This window comes from Rana temporaria, chromosome 5 (assembly GCF_905171775.1).
Source record: "Rana temporaria chromosome 5, aRanTem1.1, whole genome shotgun sequence".
NCBI lineage: Eukaryota > Metazoa > Chordata > Amphibia > Anura > Ranidae > Rana > Rana temporaria.
The window spans coordinates 419,284,891-419,300,873 of NC_053493.1; the positions used below are offsets into that span (position 1 = coordinate 419,284,891).

The following is a 15,983-nucleotide window of genomic DNA, read 5'->3' on the forward strand; positions in this document are numbered from 1 at the left end:
CCCTGTAGGCAGCCGCTGTAGTGTGGCCGAACTCCTCTTCCTCTTGTCAGTCCGGTGTTCTAACATTATGGGTCCCCAGTCCCCTATCAGATAGTACCCGGGCCGAGTACCGTGCGGTACAGAAGATTGTTTCCTGTGTTCCCGGACGGACTAAAAGGAAGTGAGCACTCAGTGTGCACTTCCTGTCAGTCCGGTCGGGAACAGGAAATTGAATCCAGGAGGAAGGAAGAGGTGCTCGGCCACACTACAGCCTGGGAAGGGGAAGTTGGGGGCCCCAGGCCAGCTCGGGGCCCCAAGCAATTGTTTGTTTTGCCTGTCCTGTAGCGACAGGCCTGGCTAAACTGCTCAATGCTATAGGAAAGACAACCTATAGAATGATCATTACAGCAACCTATAGGATGGGCCTATAGAACAACAGAATGACCATTAGAACAACCTACAGACTGATCATTAAAGCAACCTATAGAATGGACCTTCAGAGCAACCAATAGAATGATCAATGGAACAACCATCAGAATGGCCATTAGAGAAACCTATAGAATGGGCCTTCAGAACAACCCACAGAATGACTATTGGAGCAACCGCCAATACAACAACCTACAGAATGCAGTTTCAAGCAACCTATAGAATGATCTTTAGAGCAACCTATAGAATGGACCATCAGAACAACCAATACAATGACCAATGAAACAAACAGAATGGCCATTAGAGCAACCTATAGAATGGACCTACAGAATGGCCATTAGAACAACCACCAATACAACAACCTACAGAATGAAGTTTCAAGCAACCTATAGAATGATCATTGATTAGAGCAACCGATAGAATGGGCCAACAGAATGACCAATAGAACATCCTACAGAATAGACAAAACAATCAACACAGTGACCAATAGAACAATCTACACAGAACAGGCCAGCTGAAATCATTTTCAGAGTAACCTACAGTAGTATACAATGGACCTACAGAGCGACCAATACAATGACCGATAGAACAATTTACAGAATGATCTTTAGAGCCACCTATAGAATGGACCTTCAGAACAACTAATACAGTGACCAATGGAATAACCAAAATAATGATCATTAGAACAACCATCAGAATGTTCTTTAGAGCAACCTATAGCATAGTCATTACAGCCACCTATAGAATGGACCTTCAGAACAACCAATACAATGGAACAACCTACAGAATGGACATTAGAACAACCACCAATACAACAACCTACAGAATTAAGTTTCAAGCAACCTATAGAATGATCATTAGAGCAATCGATAGAATGGGCCAACAGAATGACCAATAGAACATCCCACAGAATGATCTTTAGAGCAACCTATAGAATAGACCCAAAAGACAAAACAATCAAACACAGTGACCAATAAAACAATCTACACAGAAACGGCCAGCTGAATCATTTTCATAGCAACCTACAGTAGTATACAATAAACCTACAGAGCGACCAATACAATGTACGATAGAACAATTTACAGAATGATCTTTGGAGCCACCTATAGAATGGACATTCAGAACAACCAATAAAGTGACCAATGGAATAACCATTCGAAAAACCATCATAATGATCTTTAGAGCAACCCATGGAATGGTCATTACAGCAACCCATACAATGGGCCTACAGAATGATCTTTAGAGCAACCGCTAGAATGGGCCAACAGAATGACCAATAGAACATCCCACAGAATGATCTTTAGAGCAACCTATAGAATAGATCCAAAAGACAAAACAATCAATACAGCGGCCAATAAAAACATAACAAACAATCTATGCAGAACAGGCCAGCTGAATCATTTTCACAGCAGCCTACAGTAGTATACAATGGACCAAAAGAGCGACCAATACAATGACCGATAGAACAATTTACAGAATGATCTTTAGAGCCATCTATAGAATGGACATTCAGAACAACTAATACAGTGACCAATAAAACAACCTACAAAAGCAGACCAACAGAATGATCTGAGAAACCTATAGAATGGGCCCACACAACATTGCATAGAATGGACCTAGTGAAAGTACTTACAGAATTACCTATAGAACAGGCCTACAGAACAGACCTATACAGCCAGCTTTTAGATTGGACCTATTGAATGGCCTATCGAAGGGGCCCATTGAATGGCCTATCGAAGGGGCCCATTGAATGGCCTATCGAAGGGGCCCATTGAATGGCCTATCGAAGGGGCCCATTGAATGGCCTATCGAAGGGGCCCATTGAATGGCCTATCGAAGGGGCCCATTGAATGGCCTATCGAAGGGGCCCATTAAATGGCCTATCGAAGGGGCCCATTAAATGGCCTATCGAAGGGGCCCATTAAATGGCCTATCGAAGGGGCCCATTAAATGGCCTAAAAAGGGACCCATTAAATGGCCTAAAAAGGGACCCATTAAATGGCCTAAAAAAGGGACCCATTAAATGGCCTAAAAAGGGACCCATTAAATGGCCTAAAAAGGGACCCATTAAATGGCCTAAAAAAGGGACCCATAGCAGCCCTTTTCAACCAGGTGGGGTGCCTTGGAAAAAATGGCTAAAAATGTCCCCAAAATTGTATACAAGCCAGCATATGGATGAAGCACGCCTTTTAGTTACACAAAGCTACAGGTTTTCGCTATGCACCATTACGACCTTCTAGCCGCCAGCGTCCCAACAACCAATGACCCTCCCCTGCCCCTCTCTGTCAGCGCTGGGGTCACATTAGCTGAGTGATGGAGAAGAGAAACATTGGACTATTAGTCAGTACCAGTATGCAAAAGTTTATTGGATTTGGAAGAATAAATCACCTCCAAGGTTGGATGTCCTATGTGTGTGGATGTCGATATATTATATAACAAATCACCATATTACACTTTTACTGTGAAGAATACCTTTTTATACTTATACAGGAGTACGTAGCTTATGTCACATCATCCCTTGTGATTTGCCAAATCTTTCTATTGACCTTGAGAATATTTATCCAATATATTTAGATCTCCGCCACCTCATATCATCTAGAAACACATTATTAATTCAACCCTTTTAAATTCAATGACCTAAACCTGCCTTTGAAATATCGGCTTTATATTAAACGATATTTATACCTCTAAGGAAAGCGACACAGAGCCGAGACAAGAAGAGTCTTTTCAGATCTGGTCATCTCAGAATAATGACAATTAAAAGCCTTGGGGACCGACCTGCGGCTTCAGGGCAACATGTGGCCTTTGGGTTCTTGTTGTCCATCCTTGGACCCAAACCGTCTTTGATGGGGTAGTAACGGGGCAATCACAGTCATCTTATCTTTGACCGTCTTCTGCAGCAGGTCTCCAGTCTCCGATTATCCTTTCCACTAGTAGAGCCATTATCTACCATGCTTCCTTCAGAGGTTACTGGGGGTTCCTTAACCCACAAATAGAGTTTGTTTAAGTGAAGGATCCCCGAGATGTGAAAATAATTTTAGGCGTTCCTCTGGGGTAATAAAAAAAGTTTAGAAAGGCTGCACTAACATTTCGACAGTCTGACTCACTTCCTCCAGCATGTCCCCAGTCTCTGATCGTCATTGCCCCAAGCATGTCCTCAGTCTCTGCACTAGAAATGTCCTGACATTGGTAACAATGCAAAAGTGAGAGCTAGATTGACCCATTGCCACTGCCAGTAGGGGGGGAGCGTGACCCCACCCTCTGCGCCAGTAGGGGGGGGGAGGAGCAAGACCCCACCGTCTGCGCCAGTAGGGGGGGGAGCAAGACCCCACCGTCTGCGCCAGTAGTGGGGTGGGTAAGCAAGACCCCACCCTCGGCGCCAGTAGGGGGGTGGGTATGCAAAACCCCACCCTCGGCGCCAGTAGGGGGGTGGGTAAGCAAGACCCCACCCTCGGGCGCCAGTGGGAGGAGGGCGCGCCCCACCCTCGGGCGCCAGTGGGAGGAGGCGCGCCCCACCCTCGGGCGCCAGTGGGAGGAGGCGCGCCCCACCCTCGGGCGCCAGTGGGAGGAGGCGCGCCCCACCCTCGGGCGCCAGTGGGAGGAGGCGCGCCCCACCCTCGGGCGCCAGTGGGAGGAGGCGCGCCCCACCCTCGGGCGCCAGTGGGAGGAGGGCGCGCCCCACCCTCGGCGCCAGTGGGAGGAGGGCGCGCCCCACCCTCGGCGCCAGTGGGAGGAGGGCGCGCCCCACCCTCGGCGCCAGTGGGAGGAGGGCGCGCCCCACCCTCGGCGCCAGTGGGAGGAGGGCGCGCCCCACCCTCGGCGCCAGTGGGAGGAGGGCGCGCCCCACCCTCGGCGCCAGTGGGAGGAGGGCGCGCCCCACCCTCGGCGCCAGTGGGAGGAGGGCGCGCCCCACCCGCGGCGCCAGTGGGAGGAGGGCGCGCCCCACCCTCGGCGCCAGTGGGAGGAGGGCGCGCCCCACCCTCGGCGCCAGTGGGAGGAGGGCGCGCCCCACCCTCGGCGCCAGTGGGAGGAGGCGCGCCCCACCCTCGGCGCCAGTGGGAGGAAGGGCTGGATAAAAGGCAAGCAAAGGGCCACAGTTTGGAGACCACTGCTCTAGCATGTCCTTTGATCGGTGCTTTTTTTAAATTCTTGTAATAAATATATTTTTGTGTTTTTCCCTACACATACATGAGGCATCCCGGCATTTCATACCCCCCAGAAGTCTATTTGGTACTCCCACTTGCCCCAGTGGATGCTCTTGGGACTACAAGCACGCGCCGCACTCCATGCGTCTGCTGCAGATCACGCCTGGCGCACACGTCAACAACACAATTCTCACAGCCCGGCTTTCTCAGGTTTTGGGAAGTGAACGTACTTCTCCAAAGAATATTTATCTAGCGCCAGTAAATATGTAATCCATCAAGCCCCTGCATGGGCGAGCGGAGCAATCAGGTGAGCGGCGGCACCCAGGTGTGTGACATAAAGTGTAATTTTTCACCCAAAATAGAAAAATGAAAAAAAAAATAGCCAGAATTTACAGCGGCCAATAAAAGGGACAGGCGGCCATAAAACACAAAGCTCCACATTGTAGAAGACGAAGAGGACCTGTCACCGGTCTGTACCCCCCTCTGTAGAAAGGGCTGTATTGTGCCATCCCCATGGACTTTACACCGCAGAGCGCCGGACGCAGGCCGCGGGACGCAAAAGTAAATATGTTTATTTACATTACAATGTGCAGTTTGTCTTGTACGCAGAGATTTCCCTCTACAGGCTCCCCCGGGAGAGCCGCACGGTACAATGAGCAGTGTGGAGACGGCCCGCTCCGGAGGAAAGTCACATTTCAGGCAAAAAATAGCAGCAAAGACCAAAATTGCTGTTTAATTGTATCCAGAGAGGCGGCCACAGCCGTTCCCAGATGGGAGGAAGAAGGAGCTGTAAATGCGGGGTGCTGCAGAGGAAGGAGGGGGGGAACCTACTGGGGCTATGGAGGAAAGGGGAGACCCTGCTGGGGCAGGGGGGTAAAGGGGAGACCCTGCTGGGGCAGGGGGGTAAAGGGGAGACCCTGCTGGGGCAGGGGGGTAACGTGGAAACAACGCTGGGGCAGGGGGGAAACAACGCTGGGGCAGGGGGGTAACGGGGAAACAACGCTGGGGCAGGGGGGTAACGGGGAAACAACGCTGGGGCAGGGGGGTAAAGGGGAGACCCTTCTGGGGCAGGGGAGTAAAGGGGAGACCCTTCTGGGGCAGGGGGGTAAAGGGGAGACCCTGCTAAGGCAGGGGGGTAAAGGGGAGGGGGGCCAAGGGGGACCCTGCTGGTGCCAAGGAGGAAAGGGGGGACCCTGCTGGTGCCAAGGAGGAAAGGGGGGACCCTGCTGGTGCCAAGGAGGAAAGGGGGGACCCTGCTGGTGCCAAGGAGGAAAGGGGGGACCCTGCTGGTGCCAAGGAGGAAAGGGGGGACCCTGCTGGTGCCAAGGAGGAAAGGGGGGACCCTGCAGAGGCTTGGGGAGTAAAAGGGGAGACCCCGCTGGTGCCGAGGAGGAAAGAGGGGGACCCCGCTGGTGCCAAGGAGGAAAGAGGGGGACCCCGCTGGTGCCAAGGAGGAAAGAGGGGGACCCCGCTGGTGCCAAGGAGGAAAGAGGGGGACCCCGCTGGTGCCAAGGAGGAAAGAGGGGGACCCCGCTGGTGCCAAGGAGGAAAGAGGGGGACCCCGCTGGTGCCAAGGAGGAAAGAGGGGGACCCCGCTGGTGCCAAGGAGGAAAGAGGAGGACCCCGCTGGTGCCAAGGAGGAAAGAGGGGGACCCCGCTGGTGCCAAGGAGAAAAAGGGGGTCCCTGCCTGTGCCGAAAAAAAAGGGGGTCCCTGCCTGTGCCGAGGAGAAAAAGGGGGTCCCTGCCTGTGCCGAGGAGAAAAAGGGGGTCCCTGCCTGTGCCGAGGAGAAAAAGGGGGTCCCTGCCTGTGCCGAGGAGAAAAAGGGGGTCCCTGCCAGTGCCGAGGAGAAAAAGGGGGTCCCTGCCAGTGCCGAGGAGAAAAAGGGGGTCCCTGCCTGTGCTGAGGAGGAAAGGGGGAACCTTGCTGGTGCTGTGGAAAAAAAGGGGTAACCCTGCTGAGGAGGGGTGGGGGATTCTGATGCCGAGGAGGAGGAAGGGAGGGGGGGGGGACCCTGCTGGGCTCGCTCACTCTCTGACCTCTGGACGAGCGGCTGGAATTCCTGGACTCTCTCTGATCTTCTGTGAAGAAGACGAGGCTGAGCCCAGAGGATGTTCACACTTCCTCGCAACAAAGTAACAAAATGAATCAGTTCGTATTCCCAGAAAGAGTTCAAGAGAAAGCAGTGAAGAGTAATGGCGGCCACACACGCTTCTGATTTATTATCTGCAAATAGTAGAATAACCAGATCTTCCCTTCCGATCCACAGGCTCCATTTATGGGGGGGCCACACACTTCCATCAAAATAATCAAATTGGCAAACAATTAAACTTCAATAACTTCCCTTCCAATCAATTTAGACTCAATGAGGGTCAGATGGCCAGAGTGGGAAATTATCAATTGATGTGCATTGATCGGGAAAGCACTGAAATGCTCTATAACATGAATCCGATCGCTTAGAGATCGGATTATGAGATTGCATGGTGGAAACGATCAATAATTTACGATATTACCTTATCAATCGAAATCCACTTCCCCTACATGGTAAGCATCCAAAGTTTCATTTCAAGTCACACAAGTGTGAAGAAAAACCCCAACCAATCACATGATTGGTATGAACGGAGCGTCTCTGTGTTCTTGGGCGTTTTTTTTTCTTTTTTACTCCTTGTACGGGCATTTTTGCGTTTTTTTTTTTTATAATTTTTTTTTAAGGTGGTAGTTAGGTAGTACATTTTTGCAGGTTATGTGCATTTTTTGGGGCTTTTTTCAGGCACTGATTTCTGCTGGAAGCCCTTTGGAGCCAAAACAGGGGCGCTGCCTTTAGGTGTGAAGGGGGTGGGGGAGACACTGCCCTAAAGGTGTGAAGGGAGGGGAACACTGCCCTAAAGGTGTGAAGGGAGGGGAACACTGCCCTAAAGGTGTGAAGGGAGGGGAACACTGCCCTAAAGGTGTGAAGGGAGGGGAACACTGCCCTAAAGGTGTGAAGGGAGGGGAACACTGCCCTAAAGGTGTGAAGGGGGGGACGGACACTGCCCTAAAAGGTGTGAAGGGGGGGGAACACTACCCTAAAGGTGTGAAGGGGGGGACGGACACTGCCCTAAAAGGTGTGAAGGGGGGGGGAACACTGCCCTAAAGGTGTGAAAGGGAGGGGGGGGACACTGCCCTAAAAGGTGTGAAGGGAGGGGGAACACTGCCCTAAAGGTGTGAAGGGAGGGGGAACACTGCCCTAAAGGTGTGAAGGGAGGGGGAACACTGCCCTAAAGGTGTGAAGGGAGGGGGGGGGACACTGCCAAAACAGGGGCGCTGCCTTCAGGTGTAAGGAGGGGGGGGAAGACACTGCCCTAAAGGTGTAAAAGGGGGGGAACACTGCCCTAAAGGTGTAAAAGGGGGGGACACTGCCCTAAAGGTGTAAAAGGGGGGGACACTGCCCTAAAGGTGTAAAAGGGGGGGACACTGCCCTAAAGGTGTAAAAGGGGGGGACACTGCCCTAAAGGTGTAAAAGGGAGGGGGGGCACTGCCCTAAAGGTGTGAAGGGAGGGGGGACACTGCCCTAAAGGTGTGAAGGGAGGGGGGACACTGTCCTAAAGGTGTGAACGGAGGGGGGACTGCTCTCAGACGTGAACAGGGGGCACTGCCCTCAGGTGTGAACGGGCACCGATGAGTATCAGGCGCCAACGAGTTTCTGGCGAATAGTTAATATTGCGGTTTCGAATCGCTCGGGTGTGATCGGGGCCCGAATTACGATCAATTCTTGCAGAAATGTTTCCAATCATTCAGAAGCCGGTAACCAAATGACCCGCAGGGGATGAAGAACTGCAAATCCCAGCATGATTTTTCCCCCGAACAACATTGAGCCGATTCACACAGGCGTAAAGAACGCACAGGCGTGAAGAACGCACTCGCTTTCTGAACATTTTGAAAAGCCAACATCCCTTCCGTAACAAACGATCGGTCCAGTACACAGATATTCATCAGAACACATTCGTGTTGCTTTCTGATCTCGCCAGCGACGTTTGGCAGACGCTGTCAATTCGCAAAGCGTGCCAAGTCAGCGACGGCCCCAGACACTCCTTGGATGCTGGCGAGGAGTTTGGGAAGATTTTACTTTATATTTAAAAAGTCGAACGAGAAATTCTGGAAGCTTCAGACAGACAACGCAATACCAGCGCCTCCGAAAACACGGAAAAAAAAACACGGCGGAAGGAGGTGTGTGACCCACAAGCATTCGTTTTTTTTTATGTAATGTTATTTACTCCTCCATTGACTGGAAGACACTTTTATTATTTTTTTATCATTGTTATTTATAAACATGAATGTTTTGCAACAAAGTAACAACAAAATCTTCCAGAAATAGATACAGAAGAGGAAGCAGCTAGAGCAGTGCTGATCGGCTTTCTTCATATGGAGGCACCCCCCCCCCCCGAAGTGTGGCCCCAACATCACCAAAAGGGCCACATATAATTCAGTAAATATTGAGCCCCTGTTCACATCCCTCGCGCAACAAAACCGCATAGAAAATACGCGATTTGCCATACAATTCGGAAACGCGCTGCAAACGCACATGTTAGTTGGCACATGCTTGCTGCCTGTCCAGTCAGACTGCAGAGATGATACAGGAGAGGGTCAGAGACTGCAGACATGATACAGGAGAGGGTCAGAGACTGCAGACATGATACAGGCGATGGTCAGAGACTGCAGACATGATACAGGCGATGGTCAGAGACTGCAGACATGATACAGGAGAGGGTCAGAGACTGCAGACATGATACAGGAGAGGGTCAGAGACTGCAGACATGATACAGGAGATGGTCAGAGACTGCAGACATGATACAGGCGATGGTCAGAGACTGCAGACATGATACAGGCGATGGTCAGAGACTGCAGACATGATACAGGCGATGGTCAGAGACTGCAGACATGATACAGGCGATGGTCAGAGACTGCAGACATGATACAGGCGATGATCAGGGACAGGGGACAGTCAGACTGCAGACATATTACATGAGACTGCTAGAAATCACTGCTAGATTCACAGCTTGTGTCACCAATGAACTACAATCCCCAGCATGGCCTGTTAGCAATAAGAATGGTCAGAGACTGCAGACATGATACAGGAGACGGTCAGAGACTGCAGACATAGTACAGGAGATGGTCAGAGACTGCAGACATAGTACAGGAGATGGTCAGAGACTGCAGACATAGTACAGGAGATGGTCAGAGACTGCAGACATAGTACAGGAGATGGTCAGAGACTGCAGACATGATACAGGCAATAGTCAGACAGGTGACAGTCAGACTGGAGACATATTACATGAGACTGCTAGAAATCACTGCTAGATTCACAGCTTGTGCGGCCAGTGAACTACAAGCCCCAGCATGGCCTGTCAGCAATAAGAAGGGTCGTCGACTACAGACGGGATACAGGAGAGGGTCGGGGACTGCAGGCATGATGGACCAACAATAATGTGGTACAAGTGCCCGCCCAACGTGAACACATTCAGAATGGAATGTATATGAAGGGTTTCTATTAATCACTAGGGATGAGCCGAACACCCCCCGTTCGGTTCGCACCAGAACCTTCGAACGGACCGAACGTTCGCGCAACATTTAGAAACCCATTGACGTCTATGGGACTCGACCGTTCAAATTTTAAAGCCTAATATGCAAGTTATTGTCGGAAAACGTCTTTGAGAACCCGGGTCTTGCCCCAGGTAACATCATGTATCAATGGAAAAAAAGTATTAAAAACTGTAATTTTTTTCAGGACTCCTGAAAACGACCGTTTTTAAAACTTTTTTTCCATTGATACATGATGTTCCCTGGGGCAAGACCCGGGTTCTCAAAGACGTTTTCACAGGCATACTATAGACACCCAGTAGGTACAATATTTAAAGGAATTTTTCATTTTTTTTTTTTTTAAGCATCATTAAAATCACAGCTCCTGAATCTTTAGGTGCAAACTACAGAGGACACGGCCAGTACACACCAAGTAGCTTTAGGTGCAAATTACAGAGGACATGGGCAATGCACCACGTGAGAATACTGCAGCTAGCACAATCACCTGCCTGCCAGTAAATTAGGAAGAGCTGATCTAGCTAAACTATACAGTGTATAAATATATGTACAACACCTGGGATGCATATATATCCTCTACACACTGTAACATTAACTGACTAGCCTGCCTGCTCTATCTACCTGCAAAACCCCCCAAAATTTATCAGATCCAACATGCATGATAACAAATTGCCAAATCACTGTAGTTCACTGTAGAACTACAAGTCCCATTAGAGCTTCTCATTGGCTAGACAGCTTTCCCCCCCACGGATCATATTTAAACATATTTAACATATTTAACATACAGGAGAACAAATGACCAGAGTGTGTAGAACTACAAGTCCCAGCAGCAGATGAAGGTCTGACGCAACTAGAACAGTCTAAAAACAGTCACTTGTAGAACTACAAGTCCCAGCAGCAGATGAAGGTCTAACGCAACTAGAACAGTCTAAAAACAGTCACTTGTAGAACTACAAGTCCCAGCAGCAGATGAAGGTCTGACGCAACTAGAACAGTCTAAAAACAGTCACTTGTAGAACTACAAGTCCCAACAAAGCTTCTCATTGATTACAGATTGCCCCCCCCCCCCCCCAGGTGGATGAAATGTATTTTATCAGATACAGGATAACAAATGACCACGTCACTGAGTGTGTAGAACTACAAGTCCCAGCAGCAGATGACGGTCTGACACAACTAGAACAGCCCAAGCAAAGTCACTCAAAGAACTACAAGTCCCAGCAGAGCTTCTCATTGGCTACAGACAGTTCTCCCCCCCCCCCCCCCCAGATTGATGAAGTTTATTATAACAATCAGATACAGGATAACAAATTACAAATCACATCACAGAGAGTGTGGAACTACAAGTCCCAGCAGAGCTTCTCATTGGCTACAGGTCCCCGTCCCCCCATGGATCAGCTCCAATATACAGGATAACAAATTACCACATCACTGGAGTGTGTGTAGAACTACAAGTCCCAGCAGCAGATGAAGGTCTGATACAAAGTGGAACAGCCCAAACAGAGTCACTCGTAGAACTACAAGTCCCAGCAGAGCTTTTTATTGGTTACATACAGTTCTCCAGATGAATGAGTGTGGAACTACAAGTCCCAGTAGAGCTTCTCATTGGCTACAGACAGTTCTCCCCCCCCCCCCCCCTCCATATGGATCAGCTCCAATATACAGGATAACAAATGACCACATCACTGGAGAGTGTGTAGAACTAGAAGTCCCAGCAGCAGATGAAGGTCTGATACAAAGTAGAACAGTCTAAACAGAGTCACTCGTAGAACTACAAGTCCCAGCGGAGCTTCTCATTGGCTGCAGACCGCTTTCCTCCCACGTGGATCATATTTAACATGCGGCATAACAAAATGACCAGAGGAGTGTAGAACTACAAGTGCCAGCAGCAGATGAAGGTCTGATACAACTAGGACAGCCCAAGTAAAGTCACTCGTAGAACTACAAGTCCCAGCAGAGCCTCTCATTGGTTGCAGACAGTTCTCCAGATGAATGAGTGTGGAACTACAAGTCCCAGCAGAGCTTCTCATTGGCTACAGACAGCTTTCTTCCCACATGGATCATATCTAGCATGCAGGATAACCTACCAGAGAGTGAATAACTACAAGTCCCAGCAGCAATTGAAGGTCTGATACAACTAGAACAGCCCAAGTAAAGTCACTTGTAGAACTACAAGTCCCAGCAGAGCTTCTCATTGGTTACATACAGCCCCCCCCCCAGATGGGTGACATTATGACAGTCAGATACAGGATAACAAACCACCACGTCACTGAGTGTGTGGAACTACAAGTCCCAGCAGCAGAGCTTCTCATTGGTTACAGGTTTCCTCTCCCATATGGATCAGATCTAATATGCAGGATAACAAAATTACCAGAGAGTGTGGAACTACAAGTCCCAGCATGCTTCCCATTGGCTACAGCCCCTCCCCCCCCCATAGATCAGATCCAACATGAAGGATAACAAATTACCACATCACTGAGTGTGAAGAACTACAAGTCCCAGCAGAGCCTCTCATTGGTTACAGACAGCTTTCCTCCCACATGGATCATATCTAGCATGCAGGATAACAAACCTACCAGAGAGTGGAGAACTACAAGTCCCAGCAGCAAATGAAGGTCTGATACAACTAGAACAGCCCAAGTAAAGTCACTTGTAGAACTACAAGTCCCAGCATGTTTCCCATAGATCAGATCCAACATGCATTATAACAAATGACCACATCACTGAGTGTAGAACTACAAGTCCCAGCAGAGCCTATCATTGATTACAGACAGTTCTCCAGATGAATGAGTGTGGAACTACAAGTCCCAGCAGAGCCTCTCATTGGTTACAGACAGCTTTCCTCCCCCATGGATCATATCTAGCATGCAGGATAAAAAACCTACCAGAGAGTGGAGAACTACAAGTCCCAGCAGCAATTAAAGGACAACTAGAACAGCCCAAGTAAAGTCACTTGTAGAACTACAAGTCCCAGCAGAGCTTCTCATTGGTTACATACAGTCCCCCCCCCCCTAGATCAGATCCAACATGCAGGATAACAAATGACCACATCACTGAGTGTAGAACTACAAGTCCCAGCAGAGCTTCTCATTGGAGAACTGACTGTGGCCAGATGAATGAGTGTGGAACTACAAATCCCAGCAAAGCTTTTCATTGGTTACAGACAGCACCCCCCCCCCCCCCCAATTGGATGACATTATGACAGTCAGCAGATGGACATTTATTATGACAATCGGATACAGGGTAACAAATGATCATGTCACTGAGTGTGAAGAACTACAAGTCCCAGCAGCAAATGAAAGTCTGATACAACTAGGAGAGCCCAAGCAATAGTCACTCTCGTAGAACTACAAGTCCCAGCATTCCCAAGCAGTTGGTATGGTAGGATACAGACTAGGAACAAACCTACGGGGGCAGTCATTTGTAGAACTAGAAGTCCCAGCAATTCATCAATACATCGCATAATAAAGACAATCCAGCTGTGGCTGCTGGGGCACTACAAGTCCAAGCATGACCCATCATTTATTAAACACACACAAAAAAATAATGGAGAATTGAGCAACACGGAGAATGAGGAATCATCACCAGCCAGCCAGTGTGCAGCTAAAAATATAACAACTCGTAAAATACAATGTAACCCAGCGACCGGGAGAGAGGGGGCGGCGCACATCAACCGTGGGACTACAAGTACCAGCTGAACGCCCCCCCATAGGAGGACTGTCCATAGAGGAACACAGGGGCTTAAGGGTTGTCCCCGGTAACGATAATGTGTGACTGTGGGGGAGGGGACATTAGAGTGTAAGCTCTTCTGGTACAGAGACTCATGCGACCGACTCAGTGATCTCTGTACAGCGCTACAGTATATGTCAGAGCTACATAAACGTATAATAATAATAATAATAATAATATAGTGTGACTGGGGAGGGGGGGGGGGGGGGGACATTAGAGTGTAAGCTCTTCTGGTACAGAGACTGATGTGACTGTGGGGGGGACATTAGAGTGTAAGCTCCTCTGTACAGAGACTGATGTGACTGTGGGGGGGGGGGGGCACATTAGAGTGTGAGCTCTTCTGGTACAGAGACTGATGTGACTGGAGGAGGGGACATTAGAGTGCAAGCTCCTCTGGTACAGAGACTGATGTGACTGTGGGGGGAGGGGACATTAGAGTGTAAGCTCCTCTGTACAGAGACTGATGTGACGGTCTCAGTGTTCTCTGTACGGCGCTGCGGTATAGGTCAGAGCTATATACATGTATAATAATAATAGCGTGTGACTGTGGGGGAGGGGACATTAGAGTGCAAGCTCCTCTGGTACAGAGACTGATGTGATTGGCTCAGTGTTCTCTGTACAGCGCTGCGGTATATGTCAGAGCTATAGAAATGTATAATAATAATAGCGTGTGACTGTGAGGGGAGGGGACATTAGAGTGTAAGCTCCTGTGGGATGTAGACGGGGTACATTGTGTTCTATAAAATCATTTTTTGGATTTTCTATATAAAACACAATAACTGCAATTGGTGACAATGTAACGGAAGCGGACCAAGTCATGCTGGGACTTGTAGTTCCACAGTTAATACACGGCGCCCCATGACATGAAGGGCAGACAGAAGAGTGAAAGGTGATGGGTAAGGGAAGGGGATAGTTGGGTAAGGGAAGTCACCAGGAAAGGGGGTGATTGGGGGGGGGGTAGGTAAGTAGAAGGGTGGACTTACTACAGCAGGCATTGGGGGCAGCAGGTGAGGGAAGGGAGTGATGGGGGTAGGTAAGTAGGTTGAACGTATTACAGTAGGTGATGGAAGGGAGTTATGGGGTGATAGGTAAGTAGAAGGGTGCACTTACTACATTAGGTGATGGAAGGGGCGATAGGCAAGTAGAAGGGTGCACTTACCGCAGTAGGTGATTGAAGGGGGTGATGGGGGGGTAGGTAAGTAAAAGGGTGAACTTACTGCAGCAGGCATGGGGAGTAGGTAAGTAGAAGGGTGCATTTACCGCAGTAGGTGATGGAAGGGAGTGATGGGGGGGGTAGGTAAGTAGGTTGCACGTATTGCAGTAGGTGATGGAAGGGAGTGATGGGGGGGTAGGTAAGTAGAAGGGTGCACTTACTACAGTAAGTGATTGAAGGGGGTGATGGGGGGTAGGCAAGTAAAAGGGTGAACTTACTGCAGCAGGCATGGGGGCAGCAGGTGAGGAAAGGGAGCGACGAGGGGGTAGGTAAGTAGAAGGGTGCACTTACTGCAGTAGGTGATGGAAGGGGGTGATAGGCAAGTAGAAGGGGTACCTTACTGCAGCAGACACAAGGGGCAGCAAGCAGTAGGTGATGAGGGGCATAGGTGGGGGTAGGCAAGTAGAAGGGCGCACTTACCGCAGTAGGTGATGGAAATGGGGGATTTGGGGGGGTAGGTAAGTAAAAGGGTGCACTTAGCGCAGCAGGTGATGGAAGGGGATGGGGGGAATAGTAGGTAAGTAAAAGGGTGCACTTAGCGCAGCAGGTGATGGAAGGGGATGGGGGGAATAGTAGGTAAGTAGAAGGGTGGACTTAGAGCAGCAGACACAGGGGGCAGTAGGTGATTCGGGGGGTAGGCAAGTAGAAGGGCGAACTTATTGCAGTAGGTGATTCGGGGGGTAGGCAAGTAGAAGGGCGAACTTATTGCAGTAGGTGATGGAATGGGGTAAGTAGAAGGGTGGACTTACCGCAGCAGGCAATGGAAGGGGGTGATAGATGGGGGGAAGGTAGGTAAGTAGAATTGTGGACTTATTGCTGCAGACACAAGGAGCAGTAGGAGATGGAAAGGGGTGATAGGGGGGGGGGGGAATAGGTAAGTATAAGGGAGGACTTATCACAGCAGACACAGGGGGCAGCAGG

At 49.7% G+C, this 15,983-nt stretch overlaps 1 protein-coding gene across 1 annotated transcript in view; it reads right to left on the reverse strand.

The window, feature by feature from the left end:
* Nucleotides 1-15,983, reverse strand: part of PTH1R (parathyroid hormone 1 receptor) — a 439,604-nt gene that overhangs the window by 422,426 nt on the left and 1,195 nt on the right. The gene's annotated exons all lie outside the window — the stretch shown is intronic.